Source organism: Rana temporaria, chromosome 2 (assembly GCF_905171775.1).
Source record: "Rana temporaria chromosome 2, aRanTem1.1, whole genome shotgun sequence".
Classification (NCBI taxonomy): Eukaryota; Metazoa; Chordata; class Amphibia; order Anura; family Ranidae; genus Rana; species Rana temporaria.
Genome location: NC_053490.1, coordinates 218,754,100 through 218,781,158, shown reverse-complemented (window position 1 = coordinate 218,781,158; position 27,059 = coordinate 218,754,100). Strand labels below are relative to the sequence as shown.

Here is a 27,059-nt window from a genome sequence, read left to right as displayed (position 1 = left end):
CAAAAATATTGGAGAGTGGGGAGACCTTGCTTTTCCTCAGCAACAGTCCACGGCTATAGAGAAGTTTTGGCACCCAATGGGGAAAGAGGATTTTCAGACCCCCTGTACCAGTTATCTATCCAAGGGGAATCCCAATTCTCTTAGCCAAGGACCCCACACTCTTCTAAATCTGCCATAATTTCCCTGCTTAATAAAGGCCACCCTCTCACACCATACCAGAGCATTGATTGTTTCAACCCAGTTTTCAACAGATGGAGGGGCATGCGCTTGCCATCTCTGAGCTATTAACTTCCGAGCTTGGAATAAGCACCTAAGTACACTTTCCATAGCTCCTGGAGGAATTCTATGGTCTTCCATACCTCCTAACAAGCAGGTTATAGCCTCCGGCTCTAAAGAAGTTTTAAAGATTTTGTTAATCCTGTTTATCACTTCTATCCAGTATCTAAAAAGCTTGGGGCATCTCCAGAACATATGAATAAGATCCCCCGATGTCTTGCACCTGGGGCATTCATCACTCTGGTTCCAACCTAGAAAGAACATTTTTTTAGGGGTGTGGTAAACCCGGTGCAATAGAAATAAATGGGACAATCTCTGTGCTGGAGCTATTGACACCAATGTCCCTCTATATAAAATATCGTTCCATTGCTCCGAGGTTAGCAACCCAATATCTTTTTCCCATCTTTCTCGGCTCTTAGACGCCCCACTTTGGCTTATAGATTTAGTGCCGAGTTGGTCATATAGTGCCGAGATTTGGCCTTTCGTGATATTCGTTTGAATTGTCTTAAGAAGCACGGGGATATGTGTCCTAACCATTGGGTAAGCCTTAAACTGGGTCTGGAGGGCATGTCTGATCTGTAAATAATTAAAAAAAGTTTTATTTGGTACATCATATTCTTCTCTCAATTTCGAAAACGTTTTGATAAGGTTGCCCTCATACATATGTAGTAGCCGTGTTATTCCTTGGATCTCCCAAATTCTGGGGATTTCTAAATCTTTAAGTTCCGTTAAGTTCTTATTGTGCGAAAGGGGAGCAAACTCAGTTATCCCAATATAGCCCAACAAAGCTTTCGTAGTCTGCCACACTTTGTTAATTAGCCTTATAGTCGGGCATTGGTAGACAAATGAGTTTGCCTCCAGGGCTTCTATTAGAATTTTATGTGGGGCCCTTGATAACATTAACCTAAAGCAGTTATTACCAAAATTTAGATTGCCACAGCCCGCTAACTGCTGTAGCTGAGACGCCAGGAAATATGATCTTGGGTGTATACTATTGCTTTATTCATGTATATGGTGTATCAGATAATGTGTATCATTCACTTGTAATTTGATCCCCTTTTTTGTATAAAAAGAAAACGGAAAACAATAAGGAGAAATTAAATCTAAAAAAAAAGTGTAGGTTTTGTTGCAGGGTCAGGGATCTGGCATAGACAATGGAGATATGTGTATAGCACAGGCTATTACCCCGGGGCATACTACGTCCGTCGTACAAATATGTTTCCACTGTTTCACAGACTTTACTGTCTGTCCTTTTGACTGTTAATATATATAACAGTTTGATGTGAGTGTGGTATATCTGGCCAAGCCTATCGATATATGTGTTGGTCATTACACACCTCTATTGGTTTGCCCCGGAACTAAGATCCTTGCCTGGATTTGCCCCCTATGGTTGACATCCCAGGCTCACCGAATTATTATTATTTTCGGTGTATCGTTTATCTGTTTATTAGATCTTGGAGACTCCTCGATTGCATTTGGACCCTTTGATATATCTATATACCCTTTTTGGAATGCTTTGAGACAATGAAATATATCCTTACATTGTCAAATTTCTTCTGCTAGTCCTGAGGAAGTCCAACGGTGAAACGCGTAGGCGATGCACAGAGGATATTGTCTATATCTATCTATATATATATATATATATATATATATATGTGTATATATATATATATATATATTTATTATATATTTTATATGGTTTTATTATCTTTGTTGTTTGTGTTGGATTTCTGATTTTGTAATAACATTTATATTTTTATATATTCCCGTCTTGCCTTCAAAATCCGACCATCAATTACAGTTTTTTCGAGTAACTGTTTTTTTTTGGGCTTCATTATTACGGATGTGGCATATGTGAATGCTCCCTCCCTTCCCCTTCCTTTCTTTGTTTTTTGACGCCGTTTCACCTTATCACATGCCTGATGAAGGGGCCCTGCGTGGCTCTGAAACGTTGCACTATCCCTTGTTATGATCTTTTTCATTAAAAACTTTTTGAAAAAAAAAAAAAAAAAAAAAAAAAAAGGGAAAAAAAGTGTCCAGAGAGAAGAAATGTGGTACCACAAAATGAGAAACAGTCCACAGGACCACAGGCAGGCACAGCAAGGGGGAAACAGATCTTCAGAACGGTAGTATGTCACAGCAAGGGTTAAGGGTCCAGGGAGATAGTAGGGCACAGCAGAGGGCAGGGGGTTCAGGAACTCACATGTAGGATTTCAGGGGACCGCGGCCCTTAATGAAGTAATCTGAGATGCTTGTCCTGATGAATTTGTTGAGGCAGTGTTCTGTGAGCTTGTGCTGGATCCAATGGGGATAGAGAAGCAAGGGGTGTAGGCAGCAGACATTGGAAGGCCCGAGGGTCACCCCTAGAGGCCCGACCTTAGTCTGGGGTCCTCGCAGGCACAGGGAACACACTGGGCTCACAGCAGAAAGGACAGGCAGAACAATCCTTAGAGGGCTATGGGCAAACAGCAGAGCGGACAGGCAGGACAATCCTTAGAGGGCTCTGGGCAAACAGCAGAGAGGACAGGCAGGGCAAATCATTGGAGGAATCTGGTCATTCAGCAGAGAGGACAGACAGGACAATCTTGGAGGGCTCTTGGCACACAGCAGAGAGGACAGGCAGGGCAATCCTTGGAGGAATCTGGGCACACAGCAGAGCAGATAGGCAGGACAATTTTGGAGGGTTCTGGGCACACAGCAGAGAGGACAGGCAGGACAAGGAAACTCCTCAAAATTGAACTACTGTATTCATAAATAGTAGTGATAATCCATTAACAACTGTACTCAAAAGCAATTTTTATGGCATTTTATTTTAATTTTTTTAACTAGTTATGGCGGCGTACTGCGATTTTTATCATGACTGCGACTTTATGGCGGACACATTGGACACTTTTGACACATTTTAAGGATCAGTGTAATTTTTACAGCGATCAGTGCTATAAATATGCACCGATTACTGTGAAAATTACCCTGGCAGTGAAGGGGTTAACCACTAGGTGGTGCTGAAGGGGTCAAGTGTGTCCTAGGGAGTGATTCTAACTGTTAGAGGGCGTGGCTATGAGTGACACGTCACTGAACGCTGCTCCCGATGAGAGGGAGCATACGATCAGTCACAGTGTCACTAGGCACGATAGGGCGATGCTTATTTACACTTGCCTCTCCCCGTTCTGCAGCTCTGTGACCAGATTGCGAGACAATGTCAGACATCGAGTCCGCGGGTCCCGCGGGCACAGTCACGGAGCTGACAGCAGGGGTGCGCAGGAGACGGCGGCGGCACGTGTCATTCTGCCGACGTAAATTTATAGGAGCTGGAGCTGGTCCTTAACCGGTTAATGACACCCTAAATGCAGATTACAAATGCAGTGTATTTGCCTGCATCGGATCGCATAGTACTGCAGTACCACGCAATGTGATTGCATTACGTTTTTTAATAGTAATGCATGCACTATTTTTGGTGTCATCCAGTACGATTTTAGCACTTCAATGAATTGCACCGGAATTTCGGCCCTGGTGGACAGAAATGAAAAATTATCTGGTAGGTAAAAAGCTTCTGTAAAGGCATTTCACCTGTGCATTTAGCTGCTTTCCTGGAGTTTAGGTTCAATTTAGATAGATGTATTTTTTTTTTTTAGCTAAACTCCAAACACATATTTAAAATGTACCAGTAAATGCAGTTAGGTATTTATTAAAAAACAAAAAAAATAAATGTTTTTTAATGCAACCTTTTCTTTTTTTAGACTTTTTTCTTTTTTTGATCCAGTCACTTAAGCACACGATCGCATAATCCGACAGCACACATTTGTTGTCGTAAAATTTTAAAGCATGCTATCCAAAATTTGTTATCGGAAATTCGACAACAATTGTCAGATTGGAGATTTTCCGACAACAGCCTGCCATCACACAATTCCCGTTGGAAAATCAGATCGTGTGTACGAGCCCTAAGTCTGTAATTTTATAACTTTCTTGAACAGACCAAGCTGTCCAGCAAAAAGGGAAAATTTATTATCAATACTTACCGTAATTTTCCTTTCCTGATGGACTCCATGGCAGCCTACGTGTGGGTTAATCCCGCCTCCTCTCCAATGCTATAGGACCCCATACCCATAAAAGTCAGCTCACCTATCAGTACTGTGTTCCGTAACTAGCCGACTCTTGGACCCCTTATTAACCTTTAGGGTGGGAACTCCGTCTGCCATGGAGTCCATCAGGAAAGGAAAATTACGGTAAGTATTGATAATAAATTTTCCCTTTTCCTGACTGACTCCATGGCAGCCTACGTGTGGGAAATAACTAGCCAAACCACACGGGTGGGTATGATGAACAGAAAAAAATTCAATTTGACCCGTCAACCAACAGGATTTACAAATACAAAATCACAGAAGATAGCGAAGCAGGCTCACTACAAAAGTGACATAAGGTCTTAATGGAGGCCATAGGGCCGTTTCACAGATAACATCTGGAGCAATGTGCTGGACTGCTGCCCATTAAACCACCATACTCCTGGTGGAAAGTGCCTTCACTGGCTCCGGAGGAGCCAAGCCCTCGACTCTACAAGCTTGTTGGATGGACTGAACGATTCAGGCCGCAATCATTCTTGACAGAGGCTCAGCCTCCCTAAATACCTAATTCATGCCCATTTCCTTAGAGCTTATGAGAATGAAAAAACAGACTTAAAGCGCACCCAAACCGGACAGGGGTGCAGAACTGACCCTCGAGGAAAAAAGAATCCAGCCTGAGAGGATGAGGCACCTGATCCCAAAACCTGGGCTAGCTCAGGAGGGAAAATAAAATCAAAGCTTGTGCGGCCAATAAGGAGCTACTACCATCACTTAGATCGCTTCCGCATGAGGTCTTTTTAGGAACGTGAGGATGAATGCGAGTGGTCAGAAGGCGTATGCCCTCTTGGAACCCAATCGATTTGTCAGAACATCCATACCGGAGGCCTTAACTGTACGGCCCTGAGTGAAATCCCTCTTAAGCTTGAAGTTGCCAGTGAAGAGAATAGATCCACTTCGGAATTGACTTCCCAGGAACAGGATCCACTTGAATGTCTGCACATGAATAGACCACTTGTTGGTGTTTAACCGAATACGCGTCAGGAAGTCCGCTTGGACAATCTGGGCTCCGGGGATGCAAGCCGCTGAAATGCTGGACAGGTTCTTCTGGTCCCAAGACAGAATGGACTTGACCTCCCCCCGAGTGCTCCCTCAAACTCTTCATATAGGAGATCGCCGTGGTGTCGACCAATCTTAATGAAACTGACTCCCCCTCATGGAGACGGGAGAAGGACTGAAGGGCACCCTAAGCTGCCTGAGGCTCCAGAACGATCTAGCCCGGGATGAGAAGAAGCATAGCCAATTTGTCTTGGAGCAGGATCCACTCTGCAGAGGGCTCTCAAACCGGAACTGCTGGCATCAGTCGTGACCATGACCCATGAGATGGGGCAATTACGCCGGTTTAGAACTGAAGCCACCAGAAGAGGTTGCCCCTCATCCTCGATACGTGAAATAGGTTGACTGTTGCCCCTTGGTTTCCGTTGCTGTCGACAACCTAGCTGGAAAGAAGGGCGTACGTCTGCAGGGACCACTTGACCATAGGGATCGTGGAGCCCATTGGGCCGATAATCTTTGATACCATGAGGTCTTCAGCCATGAAGAGAAATTTAATTCTCCTCTGGAAAAAACGAGATCTTCCCCACTGGGAGTGGGATGGTGCCTTCCACTATAGAAAAAACAAAGCTGGGCTCCAAAGTACAGCGGGCGCTGGACTAGTTCTAGGTGGCTCTTTCACTGATCTAGGAGCCATCCACAGCTGGCCAAGGTGGAGACTACCTTCTCCCTGTGAACCAGCAGCTACCCTTTGTCTTGGGACAGCAACAGGAGGTTGAAGTAGTGAAAGGACGTACGTTCTGATGAGAGCCACTATGGCCAGATGAATTCTAGAGAAGAAGACTTGGGTGGGGTTGACAGTCCAAAAGGAAGGAAGATGAAATGTAGATGTTATCGTCCAACTTGCAACCGGAGGTATTTGAGAAACTCCTTCGCCACCAGAACATGGAGGTAAGTATTTTAAGTCGATTAAGAATAGCCAGACGGAGTCTACATTTGACCCTTCATACTACATATAATTGTTTAGGTAAGCTAAGACTGTCACTGGTCGCCATAAACCTTTTCTCTTGTGCTACGAGAGAGGGGGGGGGGGGTATACCCCCTGGGAATTTCCGTCCCTTGGGACATGTACCGCTGCTCCCTGCGACTTCAACGATTTAAGTCCACACAAATGTGCCAGAAGTTCCAGCCAGGCCTTTAAGGGTGAGCTTCTCCTGAGCGTTCAGAACCTTCCATACTAGAAACTCTTCCGATCAAACAGACGCCTAACCTTGGGGAAGACGTAAGTATAAGGCCCACTAGCCGTGACCGAGGCTTGAGTATGGAGACATATGTTCTCTGTCCAGGTTTCCAAAGCCTTAGCCATAGCTGTTAGCGCCAGGTCAGGTCAACAGCCATCCCATAGATTTTCTTGGGTCTTGGCTTATTCTTCTCTCCAGCCCGTCCTGAAGGACACAGGATCTTCTAAAAGAATGGTAACCCATTTAGCCAACCGTATTAATGCTGCAACTATGGGGGGAGTGTTCCCAGAGACTTCACTTCTTCTGTCATGAAGGGGTATACTCTGGAAATGTTTTTTTTTTTTTTTTTTTGATGAAGCAGTTTTCATGTCCACCATAGTCCACTCCGATGATATCCTTTAACTCCGTAAGAATCTTAAAGAACCTCTTCGCTTAGCCGGGGGTGGAAGGGTCCACCCACCTAAGGGTCTCCTTAACCATCCTGACTAGTGGGGGAGCCAAAGAGCCATCAAGGCCGCTGACACTTTACATCACCTTCCAGCTCGCTGACCGAAGAATCCGGAGAAGCAGCGTAGGGCTGTAAGGATCCAAATCCTTTGGGCCGCATCAGCCAAGGAGCCATGTAGAATGGTGGACTGGCTCCGTGTGTGGGATGTATCCCATTTCTTTAGGGATTGATCTACCACATATTTCACCAGAGACTTTTCATACTTCATAGTTTCCAGTCTCTATTTCCCTCAACCGCCTGGGCATCACATTGGTCACATAAGGACTTGCCCTCCGGGACTCGTGTCCCATATCCCCAGCAGGCTCTGCGTTCAGAGCGGCTGTCACGGCAGTGGGTAAGGTGAATGGAGGAGGAATGGAGCGTCTCCTCTATTTGGAGGAGGAATGGAGCGTCTCCTCTATTTGGAGGAGGAATGCAACGTCTCCTCTATTTGGAGGAGGAATGCAACGTCTCCTCTATTTGGAGGAGGAATGCAACGTCTCCTCTATTTGGAGGAGGAATGCAACGTCTCCTCTTTTTGGAGGAGGAATGCAACGTCTCCTCTTTTTGGAGGAGGAATGCAACGTCTCCTCTTTTTGGAGGAGGAATGCCACGTCTCCTTCCAGTTGCAGGAGGAATATGCCACGTCTCCTTCCAGTTGCAGGAGGAATGCCACGTCTCCTTCCAGTTGCAGGAGGAATGCCACGTCTCCTTCCAGTTGCAGGAGGAATGCCACGTCTCCTTCCAGTTGCAGGAGGAATGCCTCCTTCCAGTTGCAGGAGGAATGCCACGTCTCCTTCCAGTTGCAGGAGGAATGCCACATCTCCTTCCAGTTGCAGGAGGAATGCCGCGTCTCCTTCCAGTTGCAGGAGGAATGCTGCGTCTCCTAGATGTAGGAGGAATGCTACCTCTCCTAGATGCAGGAGGAATGCGACCTCCTCTCGTCGGAGGAGGAATGCGACTTCTCCTCTCGTCGGAGGAGGAATGCGACTTCTCCTCTCGTCGGAGGAGGAATGCGACGTCTCCTCTCGTCGGAGGAGGAATGCGACGTCTCCTCTCGTCGGAGGAGGAATGCGACGTCTCCTCTAGTTGCAGGAGGAATGCGACGTCTCCTCTAGTTGCAGGAGGAATGCGACGTCTCCTCTAGTTGCAGGAGGAATGCGACGTCTCCTCTAGTTGCAGGAGGAATGCGACGTCTCCTCTAGTTGCAGGAGGAATGCGACGTCTCCTCTAGTTGCAGGAGGAATGCGACGTCTCCAGTTGCAGGAGGAATGCGACGTCTCCAGTTGCAGGAGGAATGCGACTTCTCCAGTTGCAGGAGGAATGCGACTTCTCCAGTTGCAGGAGGAATGCGACTTCTCCAGCCGCAGGAGGAATGCGACTTCTCCAGCCGCAGGAGGAATGCGACTTCTCCAGCCGCAGGAGGAATGCGACTTCTCCAGTTGCAGGAGGAATGCGACTTCTCCAGTTGCAGGAGGAATGCGACTTCTCCAGCTGCAGGAGGAATGCGACTTCACCTCCAGTTGCAGGAGGAATGTGACTTCTCCTCTTCTGTCTAGACGGCGAATCTCGTCTAGATCTAGACAATAAATGGAGAAAGTTGTGGTCTGGCAAGGTCTCAGACATCCTGGACCACAAATTGCTGGTCCGATCTTTTGAAAGACCTGCGAAAGAAAGATTGGGGGGTGGGGACACCAAACGCAATCTCAAACCCTTGAGAATGCAACCTCAGCCCCCTCCCCTTGCCTGCACCTACCCAGTGCGCAAGGGCTGGCTGCAAAAAGGCAGTGACCTGTCCAAAACCTCTGGACAGGACGTCAGCAAAAAATACATACAGTCTGCGGATGACCCATAAATGCTACCCAGACCAGGGAAGCCAACCAGAAGAAAAAACATCTATTTATTATTATTTTTTGTTTTTATATTATCAAAAATATACATTTTTTTATTTTTATTTATTTTTTTACATATAGTGCATCCTGGTGCAGACTCAGCTTGGGGGAAGCCACCGCTCACTGTCTGAGGAAAATTCCCGCACTGACAGGAGGCAGACCTTTGAATCCCCGGCCTGGTGACGTCACCGCCCCCTCCACCTCGCGCCTGCGCCGTGAAGACAGCCTAACGGCACCTGCGCGGTCGCGGGACCACCTGCCACTGCGTGAACACGAGAGCCAGGCCTCACTATCACAGAGGCCCCGCACATGCGCAGAGCGGTGGCAGCGTCCGCGACCTGGAAGTACCGTGGCACCCTGGAACGCAAATGCATTCCATGCACCGTGAGGGGACACAGAGGTACCGGAGAGTACCAGAAAATAAAGGGAAACAAACAAACAAATAGACACAGAGGCGACTGCCATGGAGGAAGTGAAAAAGGTTCAGACCTTGCCAGCCGTTGATGCGTCCACCTTCAGGCATACCGTGGCAACCTCCATTCCATCACTGGGGTATATATTTTTGGAAGTGCAGTTGTTCATCTTTTTCCTTTCAAGCTTTGTTTCCATGCATTGCCTGCACCCAGGCTTCTGAGAGGACACTGATTGCTTAGTGCACTCAGCTGGAGCGGCAGATCCCTTCTTCTCTATGGAGTGTATACTGCCAAAGAAATGCACAGGCCAACTCGTAGCTCAGCCCTGAGCTGTACCGCATGGATGATATGCCAAAAATTCAGGAAATATTCCAAACGGACGCCAGCAGGAACAAACATGATGTAGGTCCATGAGGAGGACAAAAAAGGAACACAGTACTGATAGGTGAGCTGACTTTTATGGGTATGGGGTCCTATAGCATTGGAGAGGAGGCGGGATTAACCCACACGTAGGCTGCCATGGAGTCAGTCAGGAAAGTGTCATTTAGAGGGTTGAGGCATAGTATTTAGCAGTGACGAGGGGGGGGGGGGGGGGGGTAATTGGTCTGCATTTGTTCAATCATGTTAAACCTTTGTCAAAAAAAGTAAAACAAAACTGTTGTTACAACGGCTTAAGAAGTGCAGTTCAACTTTAATTTGTTAGTCAAGTCTACATTAGCTCCTGATCACATTGACCGCAGCTTAGCAATCATGCAAGTTCATCTGAAATCACACGATTTCAAATCTCAGTGTGACTTTGGTTGAGACTTGGAAGACATCTGTGCAGCTTCATGCACAGATGTCTATGCAAGTCGGACCCGAAATGGCCAAAAGTAGTTCAGGAACTACTTTTTCAAATGGCATTGCACCGTTTTGAACAGAGAGATTGCCGGCAATAGGCTAGAACTTGTCATGCAATTTGACCTGTCAGATCGCTAGAGAAGTCGCTCCAATGTGAACGGGGGCTTAATCTGATAGTGCTAGCACTGCCCTCTCCCCAGACTGATGATGCTGCTGTTCAAAGGTGTCTCTGTTGATCCTCCAGTGGAATGGAAAAAATGGATCACCAAATGAAAAATAAAAAATCACTAAATTAAGGAAAACAAATGCAGCCACCACATTGAAAAGCTGCAATATATTACATTTTTGTATTTGGGTTTATTGCCGCCTTTACCTACCACATCTCTTATTTCTTTACCAGGCATCACAGGGAAAATAAATTAAGGGTAGATCTTCCCAATGGGGTCCCAGACAGAAATAAAAAGCCTAACAGAAAAAACGAATTTGGGCTGAAGTTGAGCTTTAAATAGTTCTATAAAGATAACCCATAGGCAAATAATGTATTACACTGACAAAGATCTAAATTCTTTATGCTTGGAAAAATCCAGACACTGAATATGGTTTACACAGCACTCGTGTTATTTACACAGATCACAAGATCACGGAGGGCACAAGGGATAAAGGCTGGATTAGTTCCTAGGTTTATAGCTCAAACGTTAATTTAATTCTGTTCATTTACCCAAAAGCCAATCACATTATACATTTTTTTTTCAATGTTCTTATTTTATTCATTTTCAGTTGTGTTGCATTTTCATATCTTGGCAAATAAAATATATTTTGCGCAAAATACTATGAAAAGTATAATTGAACATGTTGTTGTATATTAAGTAATTACACTAGTAGTCACTCTACTAGTACGTATTTTTTAAGATGAACTATCAAAAGGAGAGCCCAACAAAATGTGGTCATTCATTAGCAAAAGAAGCAGCCAAGTAATTATTATTTGTATGCCATCCACAGTGTATGCTAGTCTTCACGTCTCAGCCTTCTATACTTGCTCAGGTCACATTTTTCAACTCATGGTAACATTATATAGTTGCTCTAACCACAAACTGTCACATAAGAGAAAACCATTTTGATTGACAGTTGTTCTTGAATTCTTCAGCTCTCTATTTATTACTAGATGGACTTTTTATGAGAAGATGCTGACAACAGAATAGTGGTAAAGGATCCTTCCATGTAGATACAAAGATCAGTTTGAAGTATTTTTCAGTGGTCAATGTTCACTATCATTTTTATATTTTATATATTAATAATGTTCGATACTTAAACAAATACTTTTTTTAAACGTATAGGGCCAGATCCACGAGGAAGTTACGCTATTGATACGTCGCGTAACTTCTAGGTTGCTCCGGCGTATCTTTATTTTGTATCCACAAAACGAGATACGCCTGAAGCTGGGCTAGATCCGACTGGCGTACGTCTTAGTACGCCGTCGGATCTAAGGTGCATATTTACGATGGCCGCCAGGTGGCGCTTCCATCGATTTCCGCGTTGAGTATGCAAATTAGCTAGATACGCCAATCCACAAACGTACGTCCGGCCGGCGCATTTTTTTCCGTCGTTTCCGTAAGGCTTTTTTCGGCATAACGTTACCCCTGCTATATGAGGCGTACTCAATGTTAAGTATGGACGTCGGGCCAGCGTAGAATTTTATGTTGTTTGCGTAAAACGTTCGCGAATAGGGCTTTGCGTAGAATTACGTTCACGTCGAAAGCATTGGCTTGTTGTGGGTTAACTTGGAGCATGCGCACATGGATACCCCCACGGACGGCGCATGCGCCGTAAAAAAAAAACGTCATTTACAGTAAATCATGGAGCCCTGTACAACCTACCTGACAGCTGCCCCCCCCCCATTATTACCAAACAAACTGAACAATAATCAGCGCAACCTTCCCTTCACCAACTCAATAAAAAAATAGATTGAATCCCACACCTGTTGCCGCTTGCACTCAAAAGTGTTTAGTAACAATACATAGTACAGTGCAACTAGAATATAAATAAAGCACACATATAAAATGATTCCTTGGTGTCCATGAATTAACATCCAGCAGTGATCAATAAAAAAAACTGTCCTTATTGATATGTTAAATATTTCCTGTTCTCTGTCTATTACACCCGACCAGACCACCTGGCTGACATAACTGTTCCAAAGTTTTATTATTTTATTTCTCTATTGTTTTATTATTTTACTGTTCTTCTGTTCTCATTTCTGTTTTATTCTCCTGGCGTTTTTCGACCTGGATTGTTGTGGTTTATATCCTATGGAACATGTACTACACATATAAGTACTGTATATAGGAACTATTTTGGTAGTTTGGTAGGTATCACATGGGTAGGTACAGAGCATGATGGGACTGTGAGGCCTATATAGGTCCGATGCAAGGCGCGCATCCGTCATTTCAGCGACAAGGACCGGCGTGTCAACATCGGGAGAAGAAGAGAAGTGAAGAACATGACGTCACAGCACGGAAGAAGAACTCACAGCACGGAAGGAGAAGAAGACGTACAGCACGGAAGAAGGCACCGGACAGCGAGACGAAGAACCGGGGTGCGCCGAGTCAACAGCGGAGAGCGGCGAACATAGAAGGAGACCCCCCGGATAGCGGAGAAGACCCGTCGGGATAGCGGAAGAAGAAGCCCCCCCGCCGAAGACGCCGGAGGAAACCCGCCGGGGGGTGGGGGCTTTTTTAAAAGCGACCCCCCCCGGCGGTGGAAGAGAACCAGACGACGGCCCCCACCAACCCGAAGACGTCAAAGAAGAAGCTCCCCCTGGTAAAAGAGCTAATAAAGAAGACAGGGGGGGCCTCCGGAGCAGACTAATAAAATATTTTAATACCCTGTGTGGTTTATTTGTGTTTTTACCACTTTTCTTGCAGGTGAATGGGTAGGGGTACGATGTACCCCATACTCATTCACTTAGGGTGGGGGGCCGGTATCTGGGGGCCCCCTTATTAAAGGGGGCTCCCAGATTCCGATAAGCCTCCCGCCCGCATACCCCGACAACCAACGGCCAGGGTTGTCGGGAAGGGGCCCTGTCCTCATCAACATGGGGACAGGGTGCTCTGAGGTGGGGGGGCCGCAGTGCGCCCCCCTGCCCCAGAGCACCCAACCCCCCCATGTTGAGGGCATGCAGCCTGGTACAGCTCAGGAGGGGGGGGGGGCGCTCGCTCGTCCCCACTCCCTTCCTGGCTGGCCGGGTAGCGTGCTTTGGATACGGGTCTGGTATGGATTGTAGGGGGACCCCCTACGCCGTTTTTTTTCGGCGTAGGGGGGCTCTCCTTACAACCCATAACAGACCTAAGGGCCCGGTATGCTCCTGAGGGGGGAACCCATGCCGGATTTTTATTTAAAATCCGGCGGGGACTTCCCCCTCGGGATTCATAACAAACGCCGCACACGTGTAGAATTGGCGGGAATCCAAGTCGGATCTCCCGTCGCTTCTATGACGCGCTTGCTGGGATGTGCTGTCACTATTCCAGTGAGTGCGAGATGTCGGCGAGATCTCGGCACCATGTCGCCGAGAATCAGCGCGATGCTGTCGTGCTAAAAACACAATATCACAAACACCTACTGTAGGTAGACAAATATCAGTACGTAATAAATAGTTGATAAAATGGGATAGATAGTGCTCTCAATATAAAATGTTTATTCCAAAGAAATATAAAAGGTATTGCACTCACATAGCTGGCACTCAACCGTGCCGGTAAAATAGACAAGTCTCGCAATCCCAAATGGCTTTAATATCTCTCGGCCGTGGGATACCATCAAAGGGTCTGGCTCCATCCATTATTATTATTAGTGGACACAAACATCACCCCTCTGCCCCTAGAATAACTTGCCCCTGTCAACAGCTCCACTCTCTGCATCTAGCTCACCCCTCTACACCTAGAATACCCCCCCATCCACAGCTCTCACACTTCTGCACCTAGAATACCCCCCATCCACAGGTCTCACCCCTCTGCACCTAGAATACCCCCATCCACAGCTCTCACACTTCTGCACCTAGAATACCCCTCATCCACTGCTCTCACCCCTCTGAACTTAGAATACCCTCCATCCACAGCTCTCACCCCTCTGCACCTAGAATATCCCACATTCACAGCTCTCACCCCTCCTCACCTAGAATACCCCCCATCCACAGATCTCACCCCTCTGCACCTAGAATACACCCCATTTACAGCTCTCACACTTCTGCATCTTGAATACCCCCCATCCACAGCTCTCACACTTCTGCACCTTGAATAACCCCCATCCACAGTTCTAACCCCTCTACACCTAGAATACACCATCCCCAACTCTCACCCCTCTGCATCTAGAATACCCCCATCCACAGTTCTAACCCATCTATACCTAGAATACCCCCCATCCACAGCTCTCACCCCTCTGCAGTTAAAATAGCCCCATCCACAGCTTGTACCTCTTTGAACCTAGAATACCTCCATATCCACAGCACTTACCCCTATGAACCTAAAACACCCCCCTTCCACAGCTCTCAACCCTGTGCATCTAGAATACACCCATCCACAGCTCCCATCCCTCTGCACCTAGAATACCCCCATCTACAGTTCTAACCCCTCTACACCTAAAATACCCCCATCCACAGCTCTCACCCCTCTGCATCTAGAATACCCCCCATCCACACCTTTCAGCTCTGTACACCTAGAATACCCCTCTATCCACAATTATAACCCCTCTACACCTAAAATATGCCCCGCCCACATCTCTTACCCCTCTGCACCTAGAATACCACCTCCTGGGCAGTGATAGAACCCTCCAGTTTTTGCATAACTAAAAGACAAAGGCAAGTCTGTGCTATATTATACTAAGGTGACCAGACATCCCCGGTTTCCGGGGACAGTCCCGGATTGAGAACACTGTCCCTGGACCAAGTCTGTCCCAAGTTTTGTCCCTGGATTGGATTTGAACAGGGGCTGGGGCAATTTCAAAGACAGTCAGTGCAGAATAAAAAAAAATCTGAATTACACCCGCCGTTCCGCCGCTCCTACTAGCTTAGGGGGGCGGGGGTGTATTTTTATTCCATGATCTGTGCCCCTTTCTGATTATCATGTGCTGGTCAGAGCAGAGGGAATATTTCTACAGTTTTGGGTGCATGCCCATTCAGCTCCACTCGCATGTTCTTCTGCCTTGGCTCAAGTCCCGGCCAGCCGCCTGCCTGCTTATCTCCTTACCTTCCCTGGTGGAGTGATCTTCCTCCGTTCCACACCCAGTAATAAGGGGGGCTGGAGAGTAAGAGTTGACAGGTTGTGAGGCGGGCTGCCGCGACGGGCAGAGAAGTTACTGATTGCCGCCATTACTAGTAAAAAAAACAAAAATGTCCCCGGATTTTAAAAATATGGTCACCTTATACTACACTAAGGGGCAGATCCTCATACAGCGGCGCATTTATGCGCTGGGCGTAGCGTATCTAAGATACACTACGCCGCCGTAACTTACTTTTTTTTTCAAATCCAGAAAGAATCCGCACCGTAAGTTACGGCGGCGTAGTGTATCTTTGCCGGCGTAATGGCGCCTAATTCAAATGGATGTAATGGGGGCGTGTTTTATGTAAATACGTCGTGACCCGACGTAAACGACTATTTTTTTTAACTGCGCATGCGCCGTCCGTGGGGGTATCCCAGTGCGCATGCTGGAAATTAAACCGGAACCAGCCAATGCTTACGACGATGACGTCATTCTACGCAAATTCCTATTCGCGAATGACTTTCGCAAATGACGCAAAAAATTCAAAATTGTACGTGGGAACGACGGCCATACTTAACATTGAGTACGCCTCATAATAGCAGCTTTAACTATACGCCGGAAAAAGCCGAACGCAAACGACGTAAAAAAATGCACCGGCCAGACGTACGTTCGTGGATCGCCGTAAATAGCAAATTTGCAAACTCAACGCGGATTTTGACGGAAACGCCACCTAGCGGCCGCCGAAAAATTGCATCTAAGATCCGACGGCGTACTAAGACGTACGCCTGTCGGATCGATCCCAGATGCTGTCGTATCTTGTTTTGTGGATACAAAACAAAGGTACGACGCGGGAAATTTAAAATTATGCCGGCGTATCTATAGATACGCCGCCGGAATCCTTTTGTGGATCTGCCCCTTAATGTTTACTTGTAAAATTAAAATTTTATGTAATTAAATAAAAAGAGCATTCACAACTTTAAAAATCATAATTATTTTAAATAAGAACTAAAGTCAATTTTTTTTTATTAAGACCACTTTCACACTAAGGTGCTTTTCAGGTGCTTTCATGCTAAAAAAAGCGTCTAAAAAGCTCACGAAAACCTATTTCCATGAAAATCAACAAATGCTTTCACACTGGGGCAGTGTGCTGGCAGGGCGGTGAAAAACTCCCCTCTCCATTGAAATTAATGGAAAGCTCTTCAAAAGCGCTTCAAAAGCTCTTCAAAAGCGCTCAGTGTTTTTACTGGCAGTTTAGAAGTGCCTCAGTGTGAATGGGGCCTTAGATAGAGTAAAGGAGTGTTATAACACCTGTCAGGATTTTTTTAGCCATATTTGTCCAAATGAGGAGTTTTCCCATCACTTCTTGTCCAATAGCCAAACAGGAAGTGAGTGGAAATCCCTCCATAGTCAGTAAATCCCTGGTTGTCACCAAGGTCACCAGAACTAGTGTGCCCATAGGAAGTTTTCCCCTCTATTACTGTTTTGAGAAAAACTCAAAATTTGGGATTTTCCTTTATTTTTACTTTCAGTTAAAAAGGTAAACATTACAAATAGAGAAATCGAATCTCACTAACGGGGGCACAAACAGCAATAACATTCTAAAAGGTGTTCTAATCCCTCTCCACTCTATCCAAAATGTAAAAAAAAAAAAAAAAAGGTTTTAGTAGCTTAGGTATACTAAATTTGTTAATAATTTACTGAATCCTATTGTGTTTTATGTCAACATTGTACAATAATGCAACGTAGTAATAAAAAAAAAAATCTTTATCACACTGTCTTTATTAAAAAAAAAGTGAAAAGAAGAGTGAATACAGGATAATGAATTGAAAAAAAAAATAGATTTAAGCTATTGCTGACATATGGTTGGAATAACTAACTGAAAAGTGTTTTCAGGAATCTTCTAAAGTGCAGTGAAGATCTCTTCTGGGGCTCCCACTGCCCTTCATCTCTGCAGTTCATATTGTATGTAGACAGCTCACATACGTTGCAGTAATCACAGATGTGGGAAGGATGGGGTCAAGGACAAATTACAGAGGAATAAAATCAAAGAGGTAGGCATATGACCTAGAACATGGAACATGTCAAGGAGGGAAACATGATATCTATATACAGGAATCCTTTCCTAGAATACCTAGAATAGCTCAGATTGTATTCCAATAACTGAAATTGTGTACAACTGCACTGTCTACTGGTGAATAAAATGGAAAAATAAATAAATGGATTTTATTCTCCACGACTACATTATTCTGAGTATTCTGAATACTTTTGTGAAACATTGCTGTGAACTGAAATGTACATATAGTATTTTCTATAAATGTTGAGATATACGAAAAATAAAAGCACCATGGAGGTAAAATATAATCCATACATGTTCTGTCCATAAAATTTATAAAAAAAATTATAATAAAATGTTACATCATACCACTATATTTTAAAAACTAATTGTAAAGCTTAATACATTTCTTAAAAAAAAGTAGGTAATACTAGAATCCAAAGAAAATCCAAAGAAAAGTCTGATTTTGGTATTTTCCATTTTCAGTCTCTGTACAGCAGACTGTTGGGCTGGGAGGGGGGCATCACAAGTGTCCCGTTCTCATGTACTAACAAGGAGCATGGTTATAGGAAAGAGCACTGGCTTGGAAAGGCACAAGACCTATAGATGTTACACAACTGCTGCAGAGAAAAATCAAGTCTACTGGTCCTGCCACACCTGTCGGGAGAAGACATTTTATCAGTTACTAGTGATAATTGCAAGAGAATCCTGGCCTGCAGGCTGGTTGTACCCAAATTAATCACTTGATCAACTTGGTACATTCAGCCTGCCCATTACAGATTCGAATCTCGGCCGGTTCCTGCTGAACCAGCTGAGATTTCAACTGTGTATGGCCGACCTTACTCATACAGCACAGAGAAGGTGAAGCCAGACTGTCAATCACAACCCAAATGTGGGCAACACCTCTATTCTTCTTGTGACAGACACTCCTCTCTATATACTGTATGTTGTTGGCAGTGGTGTGGTTAAAAATGGAGACGAGAGTTTAGCTGTTAACTTTTGCAAAAAAGTGAAATCTGCATATCAGTCAGGCCTCGTACAAACGACCGAGTTTCTCGGCAAAAACCATCAAGAAACTTGCTGGGAGATATTTTTTTGCCGAGGAAACCGGTCGTGTGTACATTTTCGTCAAGGAAACTGTCGAGAAACTCGACGAGCCAAAAACAGAGCAAGTTCTCTATTTCCTCGACGGGAATGGAGAAACTTGCTTGGCGAGTTCCCCGACAGCCTAACAAGGAATTTGAATAGGAAAACGATGTGTTTCGCCCGTCGAGTTCCTCGGTCATGTGTACGAGGCTTCACAGTTCTGTTTAGTTTTTTCATGCTTTGTATTTCTGTGAGTTCAGAAGAACTGGAGAGATGAGAATACTTACACTGGTGAATGGAGAAAGCAGGGCATCAGAAACAACTAATGGAACAGACTATAAAGATAGCATGCTCGGGGAAAGGAAGCATTAAAGTTTACTTTTTATAACGTTCAATACATACAGTATGCACCTTGCAGTAAAATATAAGCATTTTAGAAGACACAAGAAAGCTTTGTGACCTAATTTAATGAAAAGTCCTTAAAGCCTTATGCCTCGTACCCACGACCGGTTTTCCCAACAGGAAAACTGCCATGTTTGCTTTTGGTCAGGAAAACTGGCTGTGTGTATGCTCCCTAGCAGCTTTCCCGACAGGAAAACTGCGAGCAAAAATTTTTTTCTCTTTTTCCCCGCCGAGAAACCAGGTACCCGATCCCCACTAAAAGGTACCAAATGTGGCAGGAGAGGGGGGGGGGGTGAGCAGACAAGCAGAACTTCCAATTTTGGTTAGAGCTCCGCTTTAACCTCTTAATTCCTAAAAAAAAAAAATTTGCAACTGTTGTTTGCAGGTGTTAAAGCGGGGTTCCGGTCACGCTTTTTTTTGCCCATTTAAATAGTATATTACTAAAGATCATATTAATGTTAGTCAAACATACCCCATCGATCGCTAAATTAATTTAAAACTTGGCTCATTTGCTGTATTGTAAGATGTGGCCGTTTCCATCCTCGGTGTGGGCATCTGAAGCCCAGTACATTTTTTTTACTCTTCTCCGTGGAGAGGTGCATGCTGGGTAACCTCTAGATCTTGCGCGTGCGCATTAGACGGCCTCTCATAGCAGCGATTGTTTGTGCCGTTGTCATAACAACGGGCAGCGGCGGAGGAATGTCCCGCCCGTTGTTATGACAACGTAGATAACACAGATGTGCGCGCTCTCTTTCTCTCTCTCGTGCTGCTGTAAGTAAGGGCTTTGTGCCCTTTTTGAACATGGCGAGGTAAACATCAGTGATCGCGTCACTGGCACAGAAGAGCGCACAGTCTCCTCGGAAATGATTCCCAGGAGTCTGTGCGGCTTAGTGAGCAGAGGAGAAGGATCGAAGTCCAGGAAGGAGGCAGATTAGAATTTCTGCCTAGCAACAAGCTAATGCAGGGAGGTAAAAAAAATTTTTTGGGCAAAACTGTATTATACATTTTAATAGGAACATATTGACGAAAAGTGTGAATCTCCGCTTTAAGTTGTAATATTAAATAAAAATAGCTGTGTATATGCTTAATGCACTTTTTTGTATTATTCTTGTAATCAGTCTGCAAACTTCATAATTTTAGACTTTTCATAATACATTTTTAAACAGTAAAAAGTTTGCAAAACAACTTATAATTACAACTGATGTCAACATACTTGTGTTAAATAACACTGTTACATACTAATTATAATTGAGTAATGCCATATTTGGCTTTGCGTTGTAGAACCTGTAACAGTTCAGTCAATTAAATAAACTCATTTTTTGATCACACCAGATGGCATATATTCTTTTCAGACTTGTTTAAAAGACACAACTGTTCAGTAACTAGCACACAATTTTTTGTATGCTATAAGAAGAAATAAAATGAAGAACACGACTCTCAGTCATGTACACAAAACACAATGAATTGTGCATACAGTTAGGTGACAATAAATATTAATTGCATCCTGGAGGAAAGACAATAAAATTTATAAGCAGAAGCAAACGCACATTACATCCTGTTCAGGCAGTTTAAATATTTGCACAAAATTTCAATATAAACACTTCTAGAACATGCAGATATTTAGTTTGACACCTTTTGTCTATATTCTTGCTAAATGAAGGCAGAAACTGCAGCTATTGCATACAGTTCCTATACTGTATAGTGACTTATAAATGTTAATTATATAATTAATGCTATATCATAGACATAATTATAATAAGATATTTTAATATTTTTCACCTTTTTTAGTAGTAACACTGATGACTTCCCTCCTTGCAAACAGTCAAATATTGTTGTGCAATTTGGAGTTCATGAAGCATACTCAGGAGGGAATTTATAACGTCTGCTATGCTCTCCCTTACTTGGGGGGGGGGAGGTGCTTGCTTAAAGCATTTGTTTCCCCAACACTTCATATTCCTCCTAATATGTGCCTGCTGTAACATGTACTTGTATGAGAAAGTATCCTGCTCTCTCTGTATTGTGTCCTTAATGTGAAATCCCTGGTATTCCTGCTAGTCCCCTTGCTTTCCTATTAAAAAAAATGACCACACTAAACAGGAGAACACACCATGGTCAGTTCTCTAGCTATGCTGGGGACTCTGTGTACTCTCCTCCAATGATCAGACTTGTCCTGACACTCCCCCGCTGCATAGCCATTCACTGGGAAGCTCAGTGTGCTGCTGCTTCTCCTCCCCCAAGCTCTTATGCAGCTGAGAACAGAGGGAATGTGATCCTTAGAATGTGATTTCTACAGACAGGAGAAATTAGAGTGTTTTATTGAAAAAGGTCCATGAAAATAAAAACAGTTGACAAGCATGAACAAGGTGTATTGAGTAATATCCCTCTCTGCTTAATGCCTATTGTATTCTGACATTCAGCACCTGCAGCTGTCAGAATACCCAAACAGTGGCTACATTGGATTGGCTGCAGCCAATGTTCACTGACAATTGTTTGCCTAACGCTTCAGTTTTCAGATTAAATGTTCAGATGTCAGGCAGAAGGGTGCTAACAGGGGCCCCCCATGGTGCAAAGTTTGGCTGATTCATCAGGGGCAGGTTGATATTCGTCCTTTGTATGGCCAGCTTAGCAATTATATTTTCATTTTAGAACTGATGAATACGGATATTTCTTACTAAAGGCAGGTTTTTTTTTTTGGTTTTTTTTGTGAGCATTGTTTTTATATTCAGTGGAAAATACTATAATTAGTTTCCTTTAACATGTGTAATTTATTCTGCAGGATATAAAATGATCTGCATAACTCCGTTATGCTATGTTGTTTGTAAGCCATCTCTACTCTTTGCAAAAAAAATTTGAAGAAGGTTTCAAATGTACAAATTTTGTAGAAAATCTCCTTTAATGTTAGTGGTAAATTAACATTTAATCCAAATCAGTCTTTTATTTGTAAGTCAAGGAAATCAAAGGTAAATGGGATATCATGAAGTCTGGCTAATATATCTTTGGGTTTATTGGTCGCTAAAACTTCACAGTTATAGAGGCGCGAACCTTAAAATGTTTGATCCTTCCTTACAACAAGTAGAGCAGTTTATCCTCATTAGTTCATTAATTTAGATTACAGTATTGTTAATGGCTGCTTTGTGGCATTATTTTAGTTTTAAATTAAATTTGAACTCCGTCACCAGCTGATTGCCATCATTGTTAGGCCAGCAGTTGCTGCAATAAGCATCACTATATGGGGTTCTGCTATACTAAAAGTCTAATTAGCACTGATTATTCACATTGTAAATGAACAAACAGAACTGGTGGGGAAAGCAAAGGTTATCCTAATAGGGGCAGAACCCATCATAGAAGCAGTGGTAGAGCAGTGAGAAGAATACAGTAATATTGACAACCAGAATTTGCCTTGTAGAAATTTGTTCAGTACAAGATTGCTTGATTGGATGGTATGTTAACTGTAGTGTTTACTTTATTGTACAATTTTTACTATAAAAGGCTGATAAAACGCACACACACACACATATATAAAAGAATTATAGATTGATTCTGTAATTTTGATACCAACTGTACAGTTGTAGTAGCAATTCAATAAGTGCTTCAAAATATTTGGCTGTCTATATCAGTGGTTCTCAACCTGGGGGTCGAATGACGATTTGCCAGGGGTCACGAATCCTGGACTGTTCCTGAATCCCGCACCGCTCTCCCAGCCTTTTCGCGACTGACTAGCAAGGCTGTCCCTGGAGTCTGTGGCCGCTCAGCTGGGCTGTTCCTGGAGCCCGCGGCCGCCTACTCACCCTCTTCACAGTCACCCATTCAGTTCACGGCATGGCTGGGGGGCAAAGACTAAAGGCCAGTTGACTGGTGTGGAATGTCAAGTGGAAGGGGCTGGAAGAGCCTGATTTCGCCATAGGTGACACCACAAAGTCGGAGACACAGTGAGTAAAACTACCTGTGTATGTAGATGCCGATAAAAGTTCCCACTGCAGTTCTCAGATCAGCAGATGACCTTGATCAAGAGCAACTAAGTTGGCTGATCAGAACTCCCCCCAGCACTGCCACTCATCCCAACTTCCCACTAGCATGGCCACTGATCCCACCCACCACCAACACCGCCACTCATCCCAACTCCCCCCACCATGGAGTAAGCGAAGGAATAAAAATAGAGAAAATGTGGAAGGGAGAGGAAAAGAGGGGGAGGAACAAAGAAAAAGGGAGAGAAAGAGTAAGAGAAAGATGGCCAGAGAAATGGATGGGGAAAAAAAGAAATTAGGATAGAGAGAGATAAAAGGGAAAGAAATGAGAACAAAGAGAGTGGTACATCCAAAAATGTACCATAGAGGGTTTTAATACTGCACGAGTGGAAGGGACTCAGGGAGCGCTAAATGTCTATGGGTTAGGGGCACAAATTATTTGTCTTGCCTTGTGTGCTGACAACACTACGCTATGAAAATAATTTTACTGTTAGGGGTCCCCACAACATGGGAAATTTTATCAAGAGGTCACGGCACTAGAAAGGTTGACAACCACTGGTCCATATAGTACTTTATACTACATTTCGGGTTGTGAAGGGTTTCTAGTAAGAATATCTCCAATCATGCAAAGGCAGCTTTTAAGCAAGAAAACTGTAATCCTTGCTCTTGTTTTACTGCTTGGAGGATCACTGCCCTGGAAAAATGGAGGATGGGTGGATGAATAAAAGGTCTGCTCTTTCAGTCATAAAGCGCTTTTCATTGATGGAAACTATAGTACAGTTTCCATGAATGGAGATGGCAGGTGGGCATTGTCGGCACTCTTGACCAGTGTCTGTGACAGGGCCATTGGCTGCAAGGGTTTGGGGGGTGCAGAGGACTTCAGATTTTAACTAAGGCAGTAGCCACCAGCTCAAGAGAATCTGGAATGTGAGTACTATCAATTATGCTGATTTAAAAATAGATAAAAATTGATTTTTACTCTCAAACAGTTACAGCTATTTTTTATGTTAGTCCAATAAGATTTGAAAATGGCAGTCACAGGACTAAGATAAAGATTCCTAAGCTTCATTCACATGGGCGATTTGGCCTAATGCAGATTGCAGCAGCAAGAATCTTCTGATATAAGGTGTTAGCTGCAGCCGCCAATCAGGGTCTTTTTTCTCTTTTTGAGCATATGTGGCTGGTGGCTAGAGGTGGAATTATATGAGCAACAGGGCTACATTGACTCTGAGCAGAAATCACCCATACAATTGTAACCTTAACCTTGTGTTAATGCTTTATAACTTGAGCCTCACATATCTAAAGTTTCCGGATACTTCAGGTGTATTGAAGGCAGGATAAACTCAAGATCTTAGCTTTCTCTCTGCAGTGTAAAGATGATCTAATAGGTCTAGTATATAAAGGGGCATTAACTGTAAAAACTTGAGTGAGCTCTGCATATTATTTGAATATAGCATGTTTTATAGTGAGGTCATATTGCAAGATCTTTACTTTTGCTACAAATACACCATCTGATTGTGATGGTTGTGACACACTACAGATTAATGGGATGCCCTTCCACTAACCAGAAGACTTCAAATTTCACACTTGCCACCAGAATGGTTAGTGGAAGGGCATCCCATTAATCTGTAGTGTGTCACAACCATCACAATCAGATGGTGTATTTGTAGCAACCTGGTTAAAAACCTGGTTTCACTGTGCTTGGGTTTTTGAAGTATTCTTGAAGCACATACACGTGTACCAGTTTTATTTTGGGGGATGGATTGATACAGACAGGCATTTGAAAAAAATAACTTTTTAAATAGTCTTATACTATTGTTTCTTTCTGTTCCATCTGAAATAAAATATTTTATTAAGTTAACAAAGGTAGACTAAAATATGACCCTTGATCATCATATAGCGTTATCAATTGTAATACCAATTTGATATGTGCGAGCATCATTGCTAAATATTTAAAAAAGTTTTTCATAGTTCCCATATTGCAAATACACTTTTCCAAGACTTTTATCTAAAACTCACTTGGAAAGAGGGTGAAAAAATTAAATACAGATTACCCGAAGATGTCAAAGTTAATGTGTTATTCTATTTATTCTATTTAAAACTCATATTTTAAGTATGGGTGAACCATTATTGGGTTTTTGGTTGATTTTACGTTATGCAGACTACAGCAATTAGAATGAGACTCACCACACTGCAGGTAAAAGAAAACTCTGCAAGTGGCATGGAGATCCAACCACTGGAGTTATGAAAGATAGATGAAATTTGTGGATGATTTAACCCAACAACCTCTATGCTTAATGCTGCGTACACACACGGTCCGAATTTCCGATGGAAAAAGTCGGATGCAATTTTTTCATCAGATATTCCGACCATGTGTATGCCCCATCAGACTTTTTCCATCGGAAATTCCACCGGACTTAGAAAGAGAACATGTTCAGACGGAAAAAATTTCAATCGGAAATTCAATTCGTCTGTATGAAATTCCAATGGAGAAAAAAACACGCATGCCCGGAAACAATTAGACGCATGCTCTGAAGCATTGAACTTCATTATTCTAGGCTCATCGTCGTGTTGTACGTAGTGTTGTGAATTTGGTGTGTCCCTGTGTATGCAAGACAGCTTGAGCGGAATTCCGTCGGAAAAACCTGTCGGAGTTTATTCCCGACGGGAAATCCGATCGCGTGCACAGGCTTGTCCTTTAATTGGGGAAAATTTGAACATAGGTGAAATATTGAGAAAACCACTGAATAGTTTCTGCAAGCTACTTCCCACAACCACTGAGCAAGAAGACAAGACTAACTGCTAACTCATCTCACCTGTAGAAAGAAGTCTTGTAAGTGGTAAATGTATGGGAGCTTTATTCCACAACTATATACGATCAATTAACCGGTATAATTACTACCCTTAATTCTGATAATAATCAATGTGTTTTTTAATACCATATACATCTATCAATTTTTTTTGTGTTAACATAATCTAGTTTCCTTTTGAAAAAAAATAAATAAAAATGTGTACAAAGTAGAAAAATAAGTAAAACAAAGGCAGCGAGAAAGTAAACACACACAAAAAAAATAAACTCTAAAAACGGTAACAAAAGGGGATGTAAAGCAGTACCATAAATACACTCAGGTTTGTGTCGGGACAGCCATTCCTAATATTTAGGATGTCAATAGCCTATCTGGCATCACCTTTGACCCTTTTAATTTGGCGCTAATTATCAATAGATCAGGGATGTGTAAGAAGAAGTTAAAACAATTCAATTCAGTAACAACAGTACATTTGTAATTAGGGTTTGTACTTACTTACAGAAAAAGCTGAGATAACTCCAAGTCTTCTCCAAGCGAGCCAGGTCGATTCAGGGAACGCAGCGAACAGCAGAACATGTTCCGTCACTTGAAAAGAATGAAATTAACCCCTTCTGCACCCTAGCAATAATGTGAGGCTGTCTGGAATGCATTATTTAAGCATCAGCCATTTACATGTTCTGTATTTTTTCTGCAGGCAGTTATGAAACTGGCCAGCAGCTATTGTAGAGCTGCTGCATTAAGCTCTCCTCTCAGTTAGTACAGTGAAAGTGTGTGGATTGCAGACTTTGCACTGTGGTATATCTCAAGCCAGAATGGGAAGCATCATCTGCACACTCTTAAAAGCTGATTGGAGGAAAGCATGCACTGATCTGTTGCTGTGGTCAGTGTTGAGCTCTTGTAGTGTCAATTAGGTTTGTGCTCATGTCTTCTGTACAAGCTACAGTACAGATAAGAATGAAGTGTGTTAAAGGGATCAGAGGGTCTTTTCTTATAATGCTCTTGTTCTCTTTATTTGCTCAGCAGTGATGTGTATGTTGTACATTTTCCATGCTCCTTTGCCTGAATGTAAACCATTGTAAGACTATCAGTGCCAAAGCTATTTGAATATAATGAATATACACATAAAATTAAGCCAGCCATACATGGATTGAAATTCGGACAGTTCAGCTGAGATCTGCCAAACTTCAATCCACGTATGGACCAACTGCATATTAGGCTTTCCTCTGACCGATCAGTGCCAACGGC

The 27,059-nt window shown here is 43.5% G+C and overlaps 1 protein-coding gene across 1 annotated transcript in view; it reads right to left on the bottom strand.

Annotated features, from left to right (window-relative positions):
• Window positions 1-26,822, bottom strand: part of LOC120926495 (pinopsin-like) — a 204,402-nt gene extending 177,580 nt beyond the window's left edge. The window contains exon 1 of the mRNA XM_040336458.1: window positions 26,314-26,822. The gene's annotated coding sequence lies outside the window, so the exon portion shown is untranslated. The remainder of the gene's footprint in view (window positions 1-26,313) is intronic.
• Window positions 26,823-27,059: the final 237 nt, after the last annotated feature.